This window comes from Canis lupus, chromosome 38 (assembly GCF_011100685.1).
Source record: "Canis lupus familiaris isolate Mischka breed German Shepherd chromosome 38, alternate assembly UU_Cfam_GSD_1.0, whole genome shotgun sequence".
Taxonomy (NCBI): domain Eukaryota; kingdom Metazoa; phylum Chordata; class Mammalia; order Carnivora; family Canidae; genus Canis; species Canis lupus.
In genome coordinates, this window is record NC_049259.1 from 7,507,253 (window position 1) to 7,516,847 (window position 9,595).

Genomic DNA, 9,595 nt, shown 5'->3' on the forward strand with positions numbered 1-9,595 from the left:
GAAGAATTGAGAAAAATGAAAACTGAGAATTGATTATCACATTTGGCAGTATGAATATTGTTGGTGACTTTCATGGTGACAGATGGGAATGAACATCAGATTGGAAGAGAGTCACAAGGTAATAGAAGGAGTAGCAGTGCAAGCAGCTGCTTCCCACAGCTCTTGCAGGGAGTTCTGGGGTGGTGGTGGTGGTGGTAGTGGTAAGGGGGTCAGATATGGGAGATAAAGTCATTCACAGTTTTGGAAACAAGTAGATTAGGTCTTACTATAGACAAACTCACTAAGAGACAAACTTATTCACATAAAATGTATCACAAGTTACACACACACAAATTGTATTACTTTCCTTTTTTTTTATTCTATTACTTTTCTATTGTTTCTTTTCCTCCCTTACATGATCCCACAAAGTCATATTTCACTTGGCTTTGGAAACAAATGGATTACCAACAGGTGATTTTTTTTTTAGATATGGTATCACTTAGCAACATTCAATGCTTCTGATGTTGTACAGACCATTGATTCTTTTATGCTCCTCTTGACTTTATAATCTCCTGTTAATATATTGTACCTTATCCTCAAAAGTACTTTCTATTTATATATACCTGTCTTTTGCTACACAGTATGTGAAAAGATTGAATGAGATATTTCTGGGACACAAGACCCTAAATATTTGAATATTCTCCTTAAATGGTTTTCTGCCTGCAACCTGGGACATTCTCCAAAGGGATATATATGTGCACAGAGGCCAAGGCTATACAAAGAGATACGTTATTACTAGTAGCTGTTTGGTTCCACAGACCCAGAGTTTTCAGTTGTATTCAGGGTTAGAAGTGAGCCTAAGGCCTACATCTAAAATAGATCAAGCAGTATTCTTCACGCTTTCTCTCTAAATTCTTAACCACATCTTGGCCTATGTATCTTTCGATTCTGATTAGGAGGAAGAGAGTCTGAAAAGATCACATCAAAGGGAAAAACCAACAGAAGGAAGCCAGGAGCAAAGAGTTTTGCCTTGTACAAGCTTTTTAAAACTCTAAGGCTCTTAACAATAAGGTTCAGTCAGAGTCCTTAAAGTTTACCAAGTCCATAGCAAACCTCTTTTCCTTTTTGGGAGATGGGTGGTGGCAGTGAAGGAGCTATGTTGCTTTCTCTCGTCAGTACCACCATAAAAATATGAAGTGCCCAAGAATAGGGACTGAATTCTCATTGTTTTCCCCAGTGCCCATTACAGAACTTCTATTGCCTTAATTTTAGTATATTAATAGCCACATATATACTTTATAATTGATTAAAATCTCAAACTTATTTGCCAATTAATTATGATTGTTTTATTTGAAGATGCCTTATAATAATGCATTTTTTATTCTTTTATTTTTTGAAATACAAGGGTATTATTTTGGGAATTGTACATTATTAAGATTTTATGTAAGGGCTTTAAAAATGTTTTCATATATTACATGTTATTGGTATTGGAAAATTGCATCCATAATTTTTTTAAAAAGAAATTTATTTATTTATTTATTTATTTATTTATTTATTTATTTATTTCAGAGAAAGCATGTACACAGGTGGAGAAGGAGCAGAGAGAGGAGACAAGCAGACTCCACGCAGAGCACAGTGCCAGTTCAGGGCTCAGTCTCACAACCTTGAGAATATGACCTGAGCTGAAATCACAAGGAGGACTGAGCCATCCAGGTGCCCCACTTCCATAATTCTTATCAAAAGCTGTTATCAAAGGCAAAAGAAATCTTTTATCTCTTAAGTCATTGGTAGTTTCCATTGTAGTAATATCCACTTTTTATAACTGATTAATACATTATAATTTTGATACTATATTTCAATGTTTAGTCTCAATATATCTTTATGTTGCTATAAAGCTTACTCATTTCAAGCACATATAGATGTATTTATAAATAAGTTCAAATTTATTTATACTATCAACAGTATAGCATAATTTAAATCTCAATGTTACTTTTTTCTAATAGTCCAACCACTTTGTCAATATAAACACACATGTGTATACGACTTAACTATGGATATTTAGGCTGCACATTGCCAAATGTGGATATTTAAAAATAGATATTTCAGTTAGTATTTTGATGTAAAATATGGTCTTTCAGCTAGAATGTTGGAAATACATATAACTCAAATATTGGCTTATACACATACATACCCACCCCCTATTATTTAGTTTACAAATTCTTTTTTTTAATAAATTTATTTTTTATTGGTATTCAATTTATAGCTTATGAATTCTTAAAAGATATTTGTATCTACATTAATAAATTCAATGGCCTTTAATTTTGATTCTTGTGTCTTTGGCTAGTTTGACCTTGAATAAAGCACAGAATGAGTTAGGAAATATACCATTTCTTTCCCATTGATTGGAAGAGTTTGTATGATACTGGAACAATCTGTTTTCTCAAAGTTTTGTAGTCATACACTGAAAGCCATTTGTCCCTGATATATCTTTGTGGGAACATTTTTAACCAGTGCGGTACTTGTACAGGATCCTAATAATAGCTTTTATGTCTGTGGTATCTGTAGTTATGACCTGTCTTCCAATCTCAATAGTAGTTATATTTACCTTCTTTCTTTTCTCTTTGTAAATAGCAAGAGAAAACAAATATTATTCAGTAATCAACAATGAAATTCAGATTGCATCAAAGATATGTTGCCTCAAAAGAGGAATAAATGGGGTCAGGGTGGGTGTGTACTGAAGCATTACTTCACTTGGGACCAGTCTCTACTTCTAGTAATTTAAATATGATATTTCATAAAACTATAAGGTGTTATTACTGTTATCAGTACAATTATATCATTTACATATGGAGAGCTTGTCATCCAAACCCAGTGTGTTGCTATACCATGTAAGCCTTTAATGATTTTTAACATGTTTCTAACTTTTTTATTGTTATTTCTACTTTGGGTCAAGGATTATTTATAAGTGTTTGATTATTTTCCAAACTTTAACTATCTTTCTAGCTATCTCTTATTGATTTCTTCTATGTTTCTACTTTGACCTCAGAACATACTCTATGATTTCAATGTTTTGAAATTCATTGAATCTTGCATTATGTTGCATGTATCAAACATATATTACTTTGTAAGAAATTAATCCAAAACTTAACTTAGTAGCTAAAATAACATTGATCATTTTACAGTTTCTGTGGATCAAGAATCTGGACGTGGGTTAATTGCTATCTTCTGGCTTTGAGTCTCTTCCAATGGGGCAGTAAAGCCCAACTGTGACATCTTGCATAAATACTTTAAAATTTCTAAACCTTAATTTCATCATCTTTAACTTTTTCAATCAAATATTATCAAATATATGCTTTATTAATCAAGTTGGACACTTGCTACATGATTATCACTGTTCTAACCTTGGAGCTATGCAGTTAAGTGAAATATCACCACTACTGCTTATTTAGTGCAAATTATAATATGACTAATAAAATAAAAATACCATGAAAGATGAATAACATAATAGAGGTCAACAAATATTAGTTTTCATATTCTGACTAATTTATAGATATGTGTAATGCTGAGGAAATTTTTAAGATTTTTTATTTATTAATTAGAGAACTCACTTGAGCAAGCACAAGAGGGGAAAGGGGCACAGAGAGAGAGAGAGAGAGAGAAGAGAGAGAAGCTCAAGGAGACTGCGAGTTGAGTGTGAAACCCAATGCAGGGCTTGATCTCATGACCCTGAGATGATGACCTGAAATCAAGAGTTAGATGCTTAACTGACTGCACCACCCAGGTTCCCCAGTACGGAGGAATATTTTAAGTTTATTGTATTAAGAAAATCTGAGTGTGGTTTTTTTCTTTTTTTTTTTTTGAGTGTGGTTTTTTTTAACATTTATTTGGTTTTCTGTGTAATGAATTTCTGTCCTTTTTGCCATCTACAGTGATCCATAAATCTTTATGATTATATGGAAAAACAATTACTCCCTAAATAGCAAATATATTCATTTATATATATACTATATATAGTGTTTTTATATTAAATTTTAGTAAATTGTTAAGAAATATGACATCATATAAAGCAAAAACTTTGTTCTATGAAAACTTAGGCTAAAGTTCTGTCTCTATAAATTGAAAAATTTATTCTACTTTTCTGAGCAGCTATTTATTCAATGGTAAAAGAGTGATGGCAAAATGATGATGATGATGATAGTGAAAAAAACATACTTGCTTCAGAGGGTTATTATGAGAATCACTTGAATTAGTATACTTGAAAACAGCCTTGAAAACTGATGAATAATACATACACTATTGTTAGTGAATAAAGGATAATTTATGACACCAATTTAACTATAGTAGTGTAATGTTTTAGACAAGCTATACATGCTATATAAATAGAAATACCATAACTTAGATGTCACTTACATTTTGTGCAGTTCTTCCATTACAAGAGATTTATGAGAGGCACCTGGGTGGCCCAGTTGGTAGAGCTTCCAACTCCGGATTTCAGCTCAGGTTGTGATCTCAAGGTCCTGAGATTGAGCCCAGTGTTGGGGTCTGCTTGGTGTGGAGTCTGCTTGAGATTCTCTCTCTTTCCCTCTGTGCCTCCTGCTTGTATGCTCACACACTCACTCTCAAATAAATAAATACATCTTAAAAAAACCCACAAGAGATTTATGAAATTACAGAGTCCTTGTATAAAATACAGTTTGATGACCACCAAACTTACTGAACCAGCCAATGTAACTTTATACTTAACCCAAGGCACCTTCACTTCTTTTCTTACTTTCTAGCTGTCCATGTCATATCCATTATCTGTTGTCTTCTTGTCAAATTAATCATGTGATATTTTATTATTTTCTCTACTGTTTATTAGAATGAGTTCAGCTTTGATATCACTGGAAATAAGTGAAGGAACACTTATAAAATGAACTTTTTGATTATCTGCTGAGCATGCCCTGCTTTTCAGAGCTAAGAACTTCTACTGAAGCTGAGAATTCCTTTTATCTTTCTTCCCTAATGAATTTCTGCGTAGCTTCTACAAATCAATTCATATCTTACCTTCTCTTAATGATCTGTAATCATTCTAATTCATCATGATGTCTCTATTTTCTGAAACCTGTGATATTTACTAGATATTTCTTTGTTATATTACTGGTATTGCTACATAAACTTTGAATTAGTTTTTTATGTGCCTCATTTCTAAGTAAACTGAAATATTGAAAACTATTCACTGATTGTGTGTGTCTGTGTGTATCTAATGATACGTAAATATATATACTTACTTGAAACAATTTGTTGAAAGAGAAGACTGTAGAATTTTTCTTGTCTACCAAGTCATTTGGACATAATCTGGAGCTTGAGCCAGATCCAGTTGTTATTTCCTGCTGTGGAAAAAAAGTTTCAGAAAAGACAGTAGAAATGATGTGCATTAGTTAGTCATATAATAGTAGTCCCTCAGGTGATACAATTTATATTTAGGCAGTAAAAATAAGTGGAGAGTGCTATAATACACCAGTAATACACACTGCTGGGTTTTACATGTCTCCAAAATGATGAGAAAGTTGTGAATTTTTGTTAGCAATTATCACTATAAGTTTTGAAATGTATAGAGTAATTTCTCTTGCTGTCATTTGATGCTCTATTTCCAGCTTTAAAAAACTGTGTAAAAGAGACCAGTCTTGGAACACATTTTTCACAAGAACATACTGGATGTTTCATTGTGGAATAGGGGAAAACACAAAACAAAGTCTAGATATTTCAGGAACAATAATTCACTGAGAGGTGCTACTCATTTGGAACAGTAATTTAATGCCATATATTAATACTTAATATTTGGATATGAAAAGTTATTTGTTAATTGATATCACAATCAGATAATTAATCATATTTTAATGCTTTTTCCTCTGTAGCATCATTTCCTCTCTTTACTATCTTAGTTCAAGCTCTAACCATCTTTCACATGTATTCCTGACATAGTCTTATAACTTGCCTTCCACCTAATCAATCACTTCTACAATATATTCCCCACATTGCTCCAGAATAATCTTTTAAAAGCTGAAATATGATCATTTTACTCCTTTGATAAAAACTTTCTAATAATGTCCTTAACCTAGAAAATAAATTAGAAACTCATTTTAAGGACACTCAAAATACCCTTTACAATGTAACTCCTCTCTTCTCTCCATGTATCTGTTCCCATGTGTTTTTCCCCCCACTTTAAGCTCAATCTATGCTAAACAACAGGTATCTCCTAAATGTGAAAGAACTTTTTGTATTTCTGCGCCTTCTAGGCTTCTTTTTCAGCCTACAGAACTTTTCTCTCCCCACCACTAGAGGAGTACATATTTATAGGGCGATATTTAGTTCAAGAATCACATCTGTCAAGCCTTTTTAAATTCATCAGTGTTCCCAAGTTTCTTACTGCTTACTACTCTGTGGCCCCACGGTACTAGCTCCACATTTTTATCCACATAATAGTGAAATATATTATATTTATCTATGGACTTGTCTGTTAACATACTCTTCACAAGTGGTTCTTCCAGAATAGGAACTATATATTATCTATATTGAGTGCTTAGCTTTTAACATTCATTGCTCAATTGACATACCTCATGTTATAAGTAGAAAGAAAGGTTCAGCTTAAATTTAAATAGCAAAACTGTAGCTCTCAGTGGCAGGAATGAATTTCAGATCTAGGTATACTTTGATCCAAAACTCATAGTCTTCGGAAATGCTGAGATTTAAAAGTCTAGAACCTCAAAATATTAACAATTTTGAAAAAGAAAGCAACTGTTGAGAAAATACAGCAGGGATTATTTACTTTTCTCCATTTCCTTCCCTTATTATTATAGTGCATAGAATGTATGTTCCTGTATACTCTTAATAGTCACAAAAAAAACTGTCCTAATGGGTCTATTTCATGACACGCTTCTGGGGAGTGAGGCCGCAGGTGGGCTCCTGGGGAACGGGAAGTTGAAGAACTCAGTTCTGAGCACCTGTTCTCAGTGTAACCTTCAGAGCTGTGCAAATATAACTAGGCACGCTTTATCAATATCCAGAATCTTAATAAATCACTCAGGTTTGTAAAGTTCATTTTGGAAGATCAGACCATGTCACAGTAAATTTTTTGTGTAGTTGTTTTAATTTGTATACTGTGTCCAGTTTGCTTTTAAAAGTGTTAATAGTCTTTGTAAAGTGATTTGTTTTAAGCACATTAAAGGTTGTTTTGAGTGTTGAAAAAAATGTTCTAATGTTCTAATGACTCATCTCTATTGAAAATATTAATGTATTTCTCTAGTTTTGTTCATTATCTATGTGGCCCTAGAAGGCATCTGAGGTTGAGGCCCTTGCCACAACCTCCCCCAGCTCCCACACTTTTCAGAATCTGCTATGCTACCCCTGCTCTCTCAGTGGCTCCCTCAATGTGACTGGCCTATATGTTCTCCTGTCATAGATCCTGTACAGCAGCCCTCTGGCCTCTTCCTGGGGAAGAGTTCTGGGTTTTATTACTCTGCAGACTTTGTTTCAGGTGAAAGAGTAGGGAAGTTGAGTGATGACCCTAGATAACTACTGGGGTAACTACTGCGGGGTGCAGGCACTGGTTCTGACTGCTGCTGCACATGGATCAGCCCTGAAGTTGTTTGCTCTGCTCCTGAACTCTCTAGAGATGAGCTCAAGTGCAGCCTAAAATCAGAGGCAGAGAAGTATCCGTGAACTGGTGAGCAAATACTTTAGCTACGAGAGGCAGCCACTGCCCAGTGCTAACCATCACTAAATGGAAACTGATGTTTCAGGGAAGCTTGAAAAACATTTTTTTTTTTTTTAAATGTGAAATCTCCCACTTCTTAACTAGGAACTAATCTCTCCCCCCCCCAAAAAAAGTTAAATCCTTTGCAAGCCAGATGAAACAAATTTGTGGGTCACCTGCCATTCTACAGCTGCCATTTTGTAAGCTCTCTTATACCAACCCAGGAGGTAGGTGGAGAAAAAAAAAAAAAAAAAGTCACATTCAGAAGGCTAGTTTTTACCCATTTTCTAATGCCATACAAAAAAAAAAAAAGAAAAAGAAAAAAAAGAAAGCAAGCCAGCCAGCTGGCCTGTAAACCAGAGCTACAAATCCCTTGCAAGGGTATGGAGAAGACTCAACAAATTGCCAGGTTTCTCAGTCCCCCAAAAAAGCAGTTTACAGGGTCAATACAGCACCTTACCTCCCCCCTGTGGGTCCCCGGATTTTGAACCAGAAAGACGAACTGATGACAGCTGCGTCCTGGACCCGCAGCCACCTGGCTTTCTAATGAAGCACTAATGGCTTTTCTGTCATTTCCCAGCCTTCCCCTCAACCTTTGAGCCTGAGGTCTCGTTAAAGACCAGGCTCGGAAAACCGTGGTGTGCAGGCAGCACGAATGCAATCTTTTCCACTAGTTCTTCCCGTTCGGGCCCGGTGAACCCAGGCCGGCTCCACTCTGGCCCTCCAAACGTCACTGCAGTCCGAGGGACCTCGGGGGCCGACAAGAACGGTTTGCGGGCTGCGGGGGCCACGCTCGCGACACACCTGGCCCCAGCCCCGCAGCTGCTGGGGGGGAAGCTCGCATTTCCGAAGGGACCCTCAGCCTTGAGCCCGCCTCGCTGTCCTGGGATATGCCTTCCGGAGAGCTAGGCCGCAGGAAGGGCCACAGCCTCGGCCTCCCTGGGGCGGTTACCGACCGGGGCTTCTGTGCCCTTGGGCCGCGACCCCGCGCGAGCTCCGGGGCGGCCGCCTCCATCCCTCCCACGATGCCCTGCGCGGTGCACCTGCCGGAGCCGCTGCTCTCCGCGCGGAGGGAGCTGCACCCAGGGCTGCCCGGGGGGGGGGGGGGGGGTCCCTCTAACTGTGCATTCCTGTGAGTGTAAGAGACGGAGGGAGGGAGGAAAGGAGGGATGAAGGAGGGCAGGAATACAAAATGCCAGGTACGGGATCCCTCCCTGGGTGGCTCAGCGGTTTACGCCGCCCTCACCCCGGGGCGTGATCCTGGAGACCCGGGATCGAGGCCCACCTCGGGCTCCCTGCATGGGGCCTGCTTCTCCCCCTGCCTGGGTCTGGGCCTCTCTCTCTCTGTGCCTCATGAATAAATAAATAAATAAAATCTTAAAAAAAAAAAAAAAAAGGCCAGTTAATGAAGTTCCTTAAATTAGTGCATCCTCTGTAAATGGAAAGATTTTTAAAGACAACAGTGGCTGAAGAGGGGATACATACAGTCTACGTTACTTTAATCTCTCGCTCTCTCGCGGGCTCGCCTTTGCCCCCTAATCGATACAGTGTCACTTCCCTGCGTTGTCCTGATCAAACTCATTCATTTGGGGAATATAAACATTAGTGAAAGGGAATAAAGGGAAAGGAGAGAAAATGAGTGAAAATATCAGTGAGGGTGACAAAACATGAGAGACGCCTAACTCTGGGAAATGAACAAGGGGAAGTGGAAAGGGAGGTGGGCAGGAGGTTGGGGTGACTGGGTGACGGGCACTGAGGGGGGCGCTTGATGGGATGAGCACTGGGTGTTATGCTATATTTTGGCAAATTGAACTCCAATAAAAAAACAAAACAAAAGAAAACAAAAGCAGTCACAGGGCTAGTCTTGGTCTCAAGAGATCT

The 9,595-nt window shown here is 37.4% G+C and overlaps 1 long non-coding RNA gene across 49 annotated transcripts in view; it reads right to left on the reverse strand.

Annotated features, from left to right (window-relative positions):
- Window positions 1-8,687, reverse strand: part of LOC102155162 — a 132,835-nt gene extending 124,148 nt beyond the window's left edge. For 35 of the 49 annotated variants that reach the window (XR_005385661.1, XR_005385658.1, XR_005385669.1 and 32 more), the window contains exons 1-2: window positions 8,175-8,687; window positions 5,250-5,351 (exon numbers count right to left, since the gene is read on the reverse strand). This is a non-coding gene — a long non-coding RNA (uncharacterized LOC102155162). The other 14 variants (XR_005385673.1, XR_005385684.1, XR_005385686.1 and 11 more) reach the window with 6 other exon arrangements.
- Window positions 8,688-9,595: the final 908 nt, after the last annotated feature.